Below are 14,219 nucleotides of genomic sequence, written 5' to 3'. Positions count from 1 at the left end.
ATTTAAATGCAAAAGGTGGGTATATTAATACATTATAAAAATGTTTTTTGAACCACATGCCATAATGACAAAAATAAAGGCATTACAATTGTGGCATTTCCATTTAAGAATGATCAATAAAGAGAGAGGAAGCAAGATGGCAGAGAAGAAGGACGTGCTCTCACTCCCTCTTGCGAGAACACCAGAATCACAACTAGCTGCTGGTCAATCATCGACAGGAAGACACTGGAACTCACCAAAGAAGATACCCCACATCCAAAGACAAAGGAAAAGCCACAGTGAGATGGTAGGAGGGGTGCAATCACAATCAAATCAAATCCCATAACTGCTGGGTGGGTGACTCACAGACTGGAGAACACTTATACCACAGAAGTCTACCCATTGGAGTGAAGGTTCTGAGCCTCACGTCAGGCTTCCCAACCTGGGGGTCAGGCAACAGGAGGAGGAATTCCTAGAGAATCAGACTTTGAAGCCTAGCGGGAATTGACTGCAGGACTTCGACAGGACTGGGGGAAACAGAGACTCCACTCTTGGAGGGCACACACAAAGTAGTGTGCGTATCGGGACCCAGGGGAAAGGATGAGTGACCCCAGGAGAGACTGAACCAGACCTACCTGCTAGTGTTGGAGGGTGTCCTGCAGCGGCGGCTGTGGGGGGAGGCTGTGGCTCACCCTGGGGACAAGGACACTGGCAGCAGAAGTTCTGGGAAGTCCTCCTTGGTGTGAGCCCCCCCAGAGTCTGTCATTAGCCCCACCAAAGAGCCCAGGTAGGCCCCAGTGTTGGGCTGCCTCAGGCCAAACCACCAACAGGGAGGGAACCCATCCCCACACATCAACAGTCAAGTGGATTAAAGTTTTACTGAGCTCTGCCCACCAGAGCAACACCCATCTCTACCCACCACCAGTCCCTCCCAGCAAGCCTCTTAGATAGCCTCATCCACCAGAGGGCAGTCAGCAGAAGCAAGTAGAACTATAATCCTGCAGCCTGTGGAACAAAAACCACATTCACAGAAAGATAGACAAGATGAAAAGGCGGAGGGCTATGTACCAGATGAAGAAATGAGATAAAACCTCAGAAAAACAACTAAATGAAGTGGAGATAGGAAACCTTCCAGAAAAAGAATTCAGAGTAATGATAGTGAAGATGATCCAGGACCTCGGAAAAAGAATGGAGGCAAAGATCGAGAAGATGCAAGAAATGTTTAACAAAGACCTAGAAGAATTAAAGAACAAACAAACAGAGACGAACAATACAATAACTGAAATGAAAACTACACTAGAAGGAATCAATAGCAGAATAACTGAGGCAGAAGAATGGATAAGTGACCTGGAAAACAGAATGGTGGAATTCACTGCTGTGGAACAGAATAAAGAAAAATGAATAAAAAGAAATGGAGACAGCCTACGAGACCTCTGGGACAACATTAAACACAACAACATTTTTATTATAGGGGTCCCAGAAGGAGAAGAGAGAAAGAAAGGACCTGAGAAAATATTTGAAGAGATTACAGTCGAAAACTTCCCTAACGTGGGAAACTAAATAGCCACCCAAGTCCAGGAAGCACAGCGAGTCCCATACAGGATAAACCCAAGGGGAGACACAAAGAGCTACACAGTCAAAATGTCAAAAATTAAAAACAAAGAAAAATTATTGAAAGCAGCAAGGGAAGAACGAAAAATAACATACAAGGGAACTTCCATAAGGTTAACAGCTAATTTTTCAGCAGAAACTCTACAGGCCAGAAGGGAGTGGCATGATATACTTAAAGCGATGAAAGGGAAGAACCTACAACCAAGATTACTCTACCCAGCAAGGATCTCATTCAGATACGATGGAGAAATCAAAAGCTTTACAGACAAGCAAAAGCTAAGAGAATTCAGCACCACCAAACCAGCTCTACAACAAATGATAAAGGAACTTCTCTAAGTGGGAAACAGAAGAGAAGAAAAGGACCTACAAAAACAAACCCAAAACAATTAAGAAAATGGTCATAGGAACATACATATCGATAATTACCTTAAACGTGAATGGATTCAATGCTCCAACCAAAAGACACAGGCTTGCTGAATGGATACAAAAACAAGATCCATATTTATGCTGTCTACAAGAGACCCACTTCAGACCTAGGGACACATACAAACGAAAGTGAGGGGATGGAAAAAGATATTCCATGCAAATGGAAATCAAAAGAAAGCTGGAGTAGCAATACTCATATCAGATAAAATAAACTTTAAAATAAAGAAGGTTACAAGAGACAAGGAAGGACATTACATAATGATCAAGGGATCAATCCAAGAAGAAGATATAACAATTATAAATATATATGCACCCAACATAGGAGCACCTCAATACATAAGGCAACTGCTAACAGCTATAAAAGAGGAAATCAACAGTAACACAATCATAGTGGGGGACTTTAACACCTCACTTACACCAATGGACAGATCATCCAAAATGCATATAAATAAGGAAACAGAAGCTTTAAATGACACAATAGACCAGAGAGATTTAATTGATATTTATAGGACATTCCATCCAAAAACAGCAGATTACACTTTCTTCTCAAGTGCACACGGAACATTTTCCGGGATAGATCACATGTTGGGTCACATATCAAGCCTCAATAAATTTAAGAAAATTGAAATCATATCAAGCATCTTTTTGGACCACAATGCTATGAGATTAGAAATCAATTACAGGGAAAAAAACGTAAAAAACACAAATACATGGACACTAAGCAATACATTACTAAATAACCAAGAGATCACTAGAGAAATTAAAGCGGAAATCAAAACATACCTAGAGACAAATGACAATGAAAACACGATGATCCAAAACCTATGGGATGCAGCAAAAGCAGTCCTAAGAGGGAAGCTTATAGCTATACAAGCCTACCTCAAGAAACAAGAAAAATCTCAAGTAAACAATCTAACGTTACACCTAAAGGAACTAGAGAAAGAAGAACAAACAAAACCCAAAGTTAGCAGAAGGAAAGAAATCATAAAGATCAGAGCAGAAATAAATGAAATAGAAACAATAGCAAAGATCAATAAAACTAAAAGCTGGTTCTTTGAGAAGATAAAAAAAATTGATAAACCATTAGCCAGACTTATCAAGAAAAAGAGGGAGAGGACTCAAATCAATAAAATTAGAAGTGAAAAAGGAGAAGTTACAACAGACACCACAGAAATACAAAGCACCCTAAGAGACTACTACAAGCAACTCTATGCCAATAAAATGGACAACCTGGAAGAAATGGACAAATTCTTAGAAAGGTATAACCTTCCAAGACTGAACCAGGAAGAAACAGAAAATATGAACAGACTAATCACAAGTAATGAAATTGAAACTGTGATTAAAAATCTTCCAACAAGGGCTCCCCTGAAGGCGCAGTGGTTGAGAGTCCGCCTGCCGATGCAGGGGACACGGGTTCGTGCCCCGGTCCGGGAAGATCCCACATGCTGCGGAGCAGTTGGGCCCGTGAGCCATGGCTGCTGAGCCTGCGCGTCCGGAGCCTGTGCTCTGCAACAGGAGAGGCCACAACAGTGAGAGGGCCACGTACAGCAAAAAAATCTTCCAACAAACAAAAGTCCAGGACCAGATGGCTTCACAGGTGAATTCTATCAAACATTTAGAGAAGAGCTAACACCCACCCTTCTCAAACTCTTCCAAAAAACTGCAGAGGAAGGAACACCCCCAACCTCATTCTGTGAGGCCACCATCACCCTCATACCAAAACCAGACAAAGATACTACAAAAAAGAAAATTTCAGGCCAATATCACTGATGAACATAGATGCAAAAATCCTCAACAAAATACTGGCAAACTGAATCCAACAACACATTAAAAGGATCATACACCATGATCAAGTGGGATTTATCCCAGGGATGCAAGGATTCTTCAATATCCACAAATCAGTGTGATACACCACATCAACAAATTAAAGAATAAGAACCATATGATCATTTCAATAGATGCAGAAAAAGCTTTTGACAAGGATGCCACCACCACAGGAGCTGGGGGGAGTAAGGAAAGCTTCTCCCTAAGCCTTTGGAGGGAGTGCAGCCCTGCTCACATCCTGATTTTGACCTCAAGCCTCTGGAACTGTGAGAGAATAAATTTCTGTTGTTTCTCCCCAGTTTGTGGTAATTTGTTATAGCAGCAACAGGAAATTAACACACTGATTCACCCACCGTGGCTGCCCCCCTGCATGTCCATCCATCACAAACCCTGATTCTACCCTCTGAGTGACTCTCACACCCTATGTTTCCTCCCTTCCCCTCCCGTCTCTCATATCCTTACTGTGCAAGCACCTAACTGGCTCCCGCTGTTGATTTCTGCTCTTCTCCCATGCATTCCTACACAGTAGCAAGGGTGACCGTTAAAGACACATATCTGAAGGGGCCACTTCTTGAACAAAGCACAGCTACCACAAAGAGGATAAAGTCCAACAGCTTCAACATAGGCGACAATCCCTTCAGGGACCTCCTGCCACCTTCCTCACTGCTCTCTCTGCCCTATCATGACTTTATCAGGTTCCTCCGCCCCGCCATGCTGCCCCCTCTCTGTACTCCCCTTCTGGCGCCCCACATGCTTAGTCATGTCTCTAACACGTAAATCCCTCCATCACATCCACCAGCACGTGTCCAGCACCAAATGTGTTCCTGGAAGATACCAAGTGCTCAGTAAACACTTTTTGAAATAATGATACAATGTAATCAAATTTCCTCAAGTCACATCAGACCAAATGTGATCAGATACATCTTTTCAGGAATCCAAGTTTCAACTCAGAATCCATTTTAAGAGAAATAACGTTTGAAACATCCGGTCACCATTGAGAACATTGTTTCCAGTGAGACAAAATGTTGTTTCGTTCAATCAGCCAAAAGATGAACTCCGGCTCACAATCTCTTTAAAATTAGGAACTTGCTCACCTCAAAGCTTGTTCGTCAATTACCACTTGCCTTCCCTCAAGCCAAATCTTCAAACAAAACATGCACCCATATGTGCTCTGGGAATGCCGGGCGGGGGGGTGGGGGGGGGGAACCACAGGTCCTAACCCTTCCTGAGACAGGGTGCCACACCCAGAGAGAGTAATGACAGGAAGGACAAGGGAAAGAAAATCAATATTCTCCGCCTGCCCGGGGACCCCTCTACTCCATCTCCCCTTCCTCCCATTCAGCCGAGAGCTGCGCACAAGCCCAGTGCCAGCTGGTAGCTTCGAGGACAAGTTCATCTCTGCAGTTGAATGTGGTCACACTCCTCCTCTTCTTTACCACCACCATTCTAGGACTTGCCCAAATTAGCAACAAAAACCAACGGAAATCCACTTCTACATTCTCCCCCAATCCATTCAGTACATTTGTGATTGCAGTGTCCACCACCATTCTTTCCTCTGGGACACTGATTTATGTAAAACTAATAGGAGTCCTGTCATTCCTTCTAGACCCACAATCGTCCCACCCGAATCTAAGCGTCTTCCCATGATCCCTGCCTCAGTAAATAGCACCACTGTCCACCTAGCTCTGCCAACCAGAAACCTAGAATCACTTTTGTCACTTCCTTCTCCCTGGAACCCATTTCCAATCCCTCAAGTACTGTCAGTTTTACCTCCTAGTCTGTCCATTCCTCTCAATTTCCACCATCATAATTAATTCTCATCTAGATTATTATCGTAATCTCCTAATTGGTCTCCCTTCACCCACTTTTGCTTCTTCTAATTCATCCCGCGTGTCAAAGGCAAAAGGCACTTATCAAGTTGCCCCTCCAGCTCTTCTGCAGCCCCACCCCACCGCCATCTTGACCTGTATCCTTCAACTTGAACCTTTCAATAGCTCCCTTATTCTTGGGATAAGAATGAAGATGTTGCCTGTAGCCAACAAGGACAGTATTATTTGGCCTCTGCTCTTTCCTAGTTTCATCTCTTCTCACTCAGCTCTTCAGCCTCTAACCTCCCTACCCTTCCGTGAATTCACCGTGTTTCCTTCATCCGGGAAATCTTTGCACATTCTGTTCCTGCTGCTGGGAGTGCTCTCCCCTCATCCACTCTGTCTGCACCGACTTCTACTCAGCCTTTCGACCTCAGTGGAAAGATATCTTCCTCGGAGGACTATACCCCCCAAGACTGCACCCCTGTGTCATCCTATATCCTCAGGCACTGAGTGCCTTTCTGTTCAGCTCTCACCACTGCATCTCAAAGCACCAAACATAGGAAACGTAAAACAAACCTTGTCCAATTCAGTCTTTGCCCTGGAGGCTTCAACTTGCCAAGAAGAAGAATACCTTGCTGCCCATCTTGAATCTTGTTTCCACTGCCACCTGCATACTTCTTCTTGCCCTTTCAACCCCCCACCCCCCCCAAAAAAAGGCAACGGTAGGTGAGATAGTATCACATACCGCCCTTTACTACAGATTTTAAGCCCAGAATGCTCACCAATAAGCTTGGTTGTCTAAAACTTAAATCTCTCTCAGATCATGGATAGATTCTGGGATAAACATGTTGGTGAGAAACAAGGATCTCTTTTAAAATTAAGCACTTGATCTTTGTGCTTTATATGTGCACTATGCTCAGACAATTTACACATTTCACTTTGTTCTCTCATTATTTTTTGACTTTTGGAAACCACACATATATTTACTCATCAATAATAGGAACTGTGTATTATTTGTCTTAGTAAAATCAGTCCACAGTTTGCACTTGGTAAACATTTAATTATCATTTTTAATATAATGGATTTAGTCCCCTTAAGCTTGAGGGAAGAATTTGAGATACATCCTTCTTAAGTAGGATTTCTCAGAATATTCTGAGTTTCCCCTTTTATCATTAGTAATATTGCTGATAAGAATGAAAACACCTGACATTTATTAGCACTTATATATCAGACACTGCAAAGCATATTATGCATTTAATATTCATAATAAACCTATGAAATAGGTAACATTTTTCACCTATTTTACAGCCTAGGTGATACAAAGAGGTTAAGTAATTTGTCCAAGGACACACAGAGTGTAAGCGATAAAGCTAAGATTTGAAACCAGGCAGTCTGATTCCAAAGCCGTGATCACTCACCACACCACACTGCCTTCTATCACTTTAAAAAGGCCACCACCATAGTTTTCCACTTTGGATAAAACCAACTATGCTCTTAGCTGACCCAAACTTCCTACAGATAACAAATATGAGTACTGTCCAAAGTACAAAAGAGAAAGAAGGAAGGAAAGAAAGAAGGAAGGAAGGAAGGGAGGGATGGAGGTGAATTCTACCAAACATTTAGAGAAGAGTTAACACTTATCCTTCTGAAATTATTCCAAAAACTGCAGAGGAAGAAGCACTTTCAAACTCATTCTATGAGGCCACCATCACCCTGACCCCAAAATCAAACAAAGATATGAAAAAAAGAAGAAAACTACAGGCTAATATCACTGATGAACACAGACACAAAAATTCTCAACAAAATACTAGCAAATCAACTCCAACAATACATTAAAAAGATTGTACACCATGATCAAGTGGATTTATCCCAGGGATCCTAGGATTTTCAATACCTGGAAATCAATCAATGTGATATATCACATTAACAAATTGAAGAATAAAAACCATATGATCACCTCAATAAATGCAGAAAAAGTTTTTGATAAAATTCAATATACATTTATGAGAAACACTCTTCAGAAAATGGACATAGAGTGAACACACCTCAACATAATAAAGGCCATATAGGACAAACCCACAGCTAACATCATACTCAATGCTGAAAAGCTGAAAGCATTTCCTCTAAGATCAGGAACAAGACAAGGATGCCCACTCTTGCCACATTTATTCAACATAGTTTTGGAAGTTTTAGCCACAGCAATCAGAGAAGAAAAAGAAATAAAAGGAATCCAAATTGGAAAAGAAGAAATAAACCTGTCACTCCTTGCAGCTGACATGTTACTATAAGTAGAAAATCCAAAAGATGCTACCAGAAAACTACTACAGTTCATCAATTAATTCAGCAAAGTTGATGGATACAAAATTAATATACAAAAATCTGTTTAATTTCTATATACTAACAACAAAATATTGGAAAGAGTAATTAAGAAAACAATCCCATTTACCACTCCATCAATAAGATTAAGATACCTATGAATAAACCTACTAAGGAGACAAAAACCTCTACTCTGAACACTTTAAGATGCTGATGAAAGAAACTGAACATGATACAAACAGATGGAAAGATATACCAGATTCTTGTCTTGGAAGCATCAATGTTATTAAAATGATCATACCATCCAAGGCAATCTACAGATTCAATGCAATCTCTATCAAATTACCAATGGCATTTTCACAGAACCAGAACAAAAAATTTTTTAATTTATATGGAAACACAAAAGACCTCAAATAGCCAAAAGAATCTTGAGAAAGAAGAATGAAGCTGAAGGACTCACGCTCCTTGACTTCAAACTACATTACAAAGCTACAGTCATCAAAAAAGTATGGTACTGGCAGAAAAACAGACATATAGATCAATGGAACAGAACAGAAAACCAGAAATAAACCCACTCACTTATGGTCAATTAATCTATGACAAAGGAAGCAAGAATATACAATGGAGAAAAGACAGTCTCTTCAACATGTGGTGCTGGGAAACCTGGACAGCTACATGTAAAAGAATGAAATTAGAGCATTCTCTAACACCATATACAGAAATAAACTCAAAGGCACATGAAAAGATGCTCAACACAGCTAATTATTAGAGAAATGCAAACCAAAACTACAATGAGGTATCACCTCACAACAGTCAGACTGGCCACCATAAAATGTCTACAAATAATAAATGCTGGAGAGGGTGTGGAGAAAAGGAAATCCTCCTACACTGTTGGTGGGAATGTGAATTGGTGCAGCCACTATGGAGAACAGTATGGAGGTTCCTTAAGAAACTAAAAGTAGAGCTACCGTATGATCCAGCAATCCCACTACTGGACATATATCCAGAGAAAACCTAATTTGGAAAGATACATGCATCCGAATCTTCACAACAGCACAGTTTCCAATAGCCAAAACATGGAGGCAACCTAAGTGTCCATTGATGGATGAATGGATAAAGAAGATATGATATATATATATATATATATATATATATATATATATATACAATGGAATATTACTCAGCCATAAAAAAGAATGAAATAATTCCATTTGCAGTAACACGGATGGACCTGGAGATTATCATACTAAGTGAAACAAGTCAGACTGTGGATGACAAATATTATATGATATCACTTTATGTGGAATCTTTAAAAATTACACAAATGAACTTATTTACAAAACTGAAATAGACTCAGAGACATGGAAAACAAACTTATGCTTACCAAAGCAGATAGCAGGGGCATGGATTAGGAGTTTGGGATTAAAATATATACACTACTATATATAAAATAAGTTCCTACTGTATAGCACAAGGATCTATACTCAATATTTTTTAAAACCTATAATGGAAAAGAATCTGAAAAGAATATATATGTTTAACTGAATCACTTTGCTGTACACTTGAAACTACCCAAAATTGCAAATTAACTATACTTCAATTTTAAAAAAAGACACTTTGGAGTCTTAACTCCCAGTACCTAGGAATGTGACCTTATTTGAAGATAGAGTCCTTGCAGAGGTAACCAAGTTAACATGAGGCAATGAAGGTGAGCCCTAGTCTAATGTGACTGGTGTTCTTATAAGAAAACAGAAGTTTGAAAACAGGGACCTGCACACAACAGGGAGATGCCAAGTGAAGATGAAGACAGAGATCAGGGTGATGCGACACAAGGCAAGGAACATTAAAAATTACCAATGGGCTTCCCTGGTGGCGCAGTGGTTAAGAATCCGCCTGCCAATGCTTCTTGAGCTAATTTCTAGGAAAATTCAGAGGCAACACTTTTTAAAATAGATAACCTCACAAAGATTCTTAATTGTGTACACGAATTAACTAAGGACATAATTTGCCTTAAAAATTTCCATTTGGAGGCTGAGTCCTTAAGTTTTGCTAAGAACATTGTTACTATTTGTAACAACAGCTAACAGTCACTGAATGCTTTTACAGCAAGCAGGCCACTGTACTGAGAAGCTTCAGAGATTCTCCGATTTAATCCTGCCCACGGCCCTGTAAGCAAACGGATGCCCAGAAAGATTAAGTACCTTGTGCAAAATACCCAGCTGGCAAAGTATTAAGCGGGACTTAAAACAGCGGTCCCCAACCTTTTCGGCACCGGGGACTGGTTTCGTGGAAGACAGTTCTTCCACAGAGTGGGGAGTGGGGTGGGAATTGTTTGGGGATGAATCAAGCGCGTGACATTGATTGTGCACTTTATTTCTATTATTATTACATTGTACTATATAATGAAATAATTATACAACTCACCATAATGCAGAATCAGTGGGAGCCCTGAGCTTGTTTTCCTGCAACTAGATGGTCCCACCTGGGGCTGATGGGAGACAGTGACACCCGAAGTGCGTTGTTTATGTCCACTCTACTCCATGATCTCATTTTGGTTGCTGTCACTGCAGAAAACCCCGCTTCTCAAGGTTAGGATGTTGGAAATGGAAGCAGGCTTTTCAGTGCTTTTGTGGCCATCTCAGGATATCCCATCTTGACTTTAATCCAGAACATATGGAGATTTGAAATTGTCTCAAACATACTTTTAAGGCCACTGTCATTTGCGATCTCAAGCAGTTGATCCTCTTCTAGCACAAAGTTGATTCACCTGGCTTATTCACAAACGGGTCACAGACCCATTCCTTCCCAGTTCAGGGGGTCTTTTGCGGTTGTGAAGTAACGCTCAAACTCTTCTGAAAGTTGAGATAGCTGAGCATGCACCAGGTGGGAGAAAGAAGGCCCTGGCTCAGTCTCTTTCAAAATCTCCGCTAATGTTTGAAACATGTCAAAAACCCCAGTGTTTACTCGCCGCCCCCATAATTCCAGTTCGGCTTTGAATGCAGCCACTTTATCTGTGGACTTGAACACAGCTGTCATTCTCTCCTGAAGTGACAGATTGATGTCGTTGAGCAGGTGGAATATGTCACACGAGTAAGCAAGTTTTGCGACCCATCCTGTGTCACTGAAATGTGCTGCCAGTGGCGACTGTTCTAAAAGAAATCTCTGGAGCGGCTCTCGTAACTCAGAAACTCTGGCCAGTGATCTACCTTTAGAAACCATCTCACTTCTGTGTATAAGAGAAGACGTGGGTGCTGTGTGTTCATCTCCTCACAGAGCTGCATGAACAGACGTGAGTTAAGGGTGTGTACTCTAACGTGGTTGATAATTTTAATCACATCCTGCAAAACGTTGTTAAATTAAGGTGACATTTTTCAGCTAGCTGGCATTTCTCTACGATGACACAGTGTGTGGACTCACATTCAGAAGTGACCTCTTTGACCCGAGTAGTGAAACCAGAAAGCCATCCAGTCATGGCAGCCGCTCTGTCCGTTCATATACCGACACAAAATGACCCATTCAGTTTTCCTGATATGTAATCATTCAAAGACTTGACTAGCTCTGCAGCTGTGCTGTGGTGTTGTTTGGCAAGAAAAGCGCACATAACACATCCTCAGGCACATCCTCCTGAAAAATATATCACACAAAAACAAGCATTGTTGCATTGTTGTCAACAGCGGTAGACTCGTCAACCTGGATTGCATACCACGGTGACTCATTGATCCTCTCTAACAATTGTGCCTCAACATCCTCTGCTATTTCATCAGTTCGTCTAGTTATGGTGCTAGCCGAAAGAGGAACACGTGCCACCTTTTGAACTGCAGCCTCTCCTAAAAGTTCACGACAAATGTCCTTAGCAGCAGGCAGGATCGACTCTTCACCAACAGTAAAGGGCTTCTTAGGTTTAGCAATGTGGTTAGCCACTAAGAATGATGGTCTCAGTGCAAACACATGTGATGAAGTGGTGGCCTTCAGTAATTGCTTCCGTTCTTCATGTTCACGTTTTTTTCTTTTGAAAAACTCTAAAGCCTTGTCTTTTAATGCAGGGTGCTTGGTCTCCATGTGGCGAACCAGTTTTGAAGGTTTCATGGCTTCACTGGATAGCAGGTCACCACATAATATATAAAGCGGGCTTGGAGAATGTGAATCACCTGTTGCGATGAACCCATAAAGTAAGTAGGGCTCTTGGTATTTTCTTTTAAATGCAGCTTTCTTCTTGTTAGCAGTCTTAAGAGTCTTCTGCTGTCTCATCATTGGGTCTTTCCCCCTTTTCAAAGACGCTCTCCCACAACGTTTGTTTTTTACTCATTTTGGCTAGGATTAGCTTGTGGGCTTACCAAAACTGTGACTGTGAAAAGTGCACAGTGCAGGGAAGAGGCATGGATGGAAGTGGTAAATAAAATAATGGGTGGGCCACACACGGACTAAAATAAGTGTCAGATTCTGACTTAAAGCCTGCCACCAGATGCAGCTTGTCACTTGCCAGTCACTGAGAAGGTTTTGACCTGAGTCTGCAGTGGATTTATGATGGTCTCTGTGCCGTCAGACCTCTCTGCTAAGGATCATCTGTATTTGCAGCCGCTCCCCAGCACTAGCATCACCGCCTCAGCTCCTCCTCAGATCACCAGGCATTAGATTCTCATAAGGAGCGCGCAACCTACATCCCCCGCATGCACGGCTCACAGTAGGGTTCGCGCTCCTGCGAGAATCTAATGCCACCGCTGATCTGACAGGAGGCGGAGCTCAGGCGGTGACGTGAGCAATGGGGAGCGGCTGTAAATACAGACGGAGCTTCACTCACTGGCCCGCCACTCACCTCCTGCTGTTCCTAACAGTCCATGGACCGGTACTGGCCCATGGCCTGGGAGTTGGGGACCCCTGATTTAAACCACTTGAAGTCTCTGAATCCAGAACTCCATCCCCGCTTGGGTTTCTAGTAGCTTTACTAATGATATTACCTGTGTTCCTCAGCTGGGGGCATAAAGATTTCCCTGGGTTATCCTATCCTGTGGTTGCCAGGACCTATTAAGGGCAGAAGTGTCTCCAAGACCAAATTATTTATGTCTAAGAAAGCCCTTGGCCGAGGGTCAATACTCACTTGTGCAGGAAGAACTCAATAATGCTTACCGAATGAATGAATCCAGGGTGGAATTTGGTGAAAAGAAATGATTCTTTAATACCCATTTAAGAATTAAAAAAGAGACTGTCTCCAAATCTTCTCTCATTCAGGGCTCACGTGGAATGCTGTGCATTCCATTTGGATGATTCAGGAAGGAGAAATCACGGCTAAAACTGGTGCGAGTCTGAGGAAAAGGATTATTCTGTGAGAAAAGGGGACAAGGTGCTATTAGCCCCAAAGACAGGCATCTTTTTGGATCGACACTTGCAACCTAAATCTACACTGAGTGGTCAAAAAAACCCAAGCGGAGGAAAGACGCTAAAATGTGAGGAGAGCCTCAGAGTGATTCTCCCAAACTTTCTATCAGCACTCCATCCTCACTCTAAAACGCTCAGATCTTGCAAACAGGGGCGCTGGAAATCACCCGCGTCGCTTTGGTGACTCCCCAGGAGACTGTCTATATCTATCCTTCTGAGAGGAGAGTTTTGCGCCCTGTTGCTCAGGCACCCAGGCCGTGCGGCTGGCCCTTGAGGACCTGGGCACAGAGGACTCAGGCCCCTCCACCAGCCCCTCAGGGAGATCCCCGCCGACTCCCCGGCCAACCCGACGCTTTCCTGCGGCGACTCCAGCTGCAGGGTCAGGAGTCAGACCTGGTTTTGAATTGCCTCAGGCCCTGGTTCAGGCAGGCGGCCAGCTTCCCCGCACCTCCTGCGCCAAAACGGACGGCCAGGTTGGAGGCTTGCTGCCAGGTCTCCGGGCGGAACCGAGGCCTGGGGCGGAGACCAGTCTGCAGGCGTGGAGGGCGGGGCGGGCCGTGAGGCGCTGCCGGGGGCGGGGACGCGCTGGATGCCAGGCTGGGGGTGGGGATCGGCCCGGAGGGCCGAGGCCAGTGGGTGTGCTGAAGGGCCTTGGAGGCGTGGTCACAGGTCTGGAAACCCACCGGAGGGGCGGCCGGTGGCCATAGTCCGCGTCGCGCAGGGCGGGAGGGGCACGCATCCTAACCTGCCAGTGGACTTTGCCAGTCCTGCTACGCGCCAGGCCGGATCCTAACCAGGCTCTCGCGCAGCCAACAGCCGGGCCTTCGGCGGCCTCTCCTGGCGCCGCGCGCCGGACCACACGCGGGGGACAGCAGAGGT

This window comes from Phocoena phocoena, chromosome 6, assembly GCF_963924675.1.
Source record: "Phocoena phocoena chromosome 6, mPhoPho1.1, whole genome shotgun sequence".
Classification (NCBI taxonomy): Eukaryota; Metazoa; Chordata; class Mammalia; order Artiodactyla; family Phocoenidae; genus Phocoena; species Phocoena phocoena.
Note: the sequence above shows the minus strand (reverse complement) of the source record.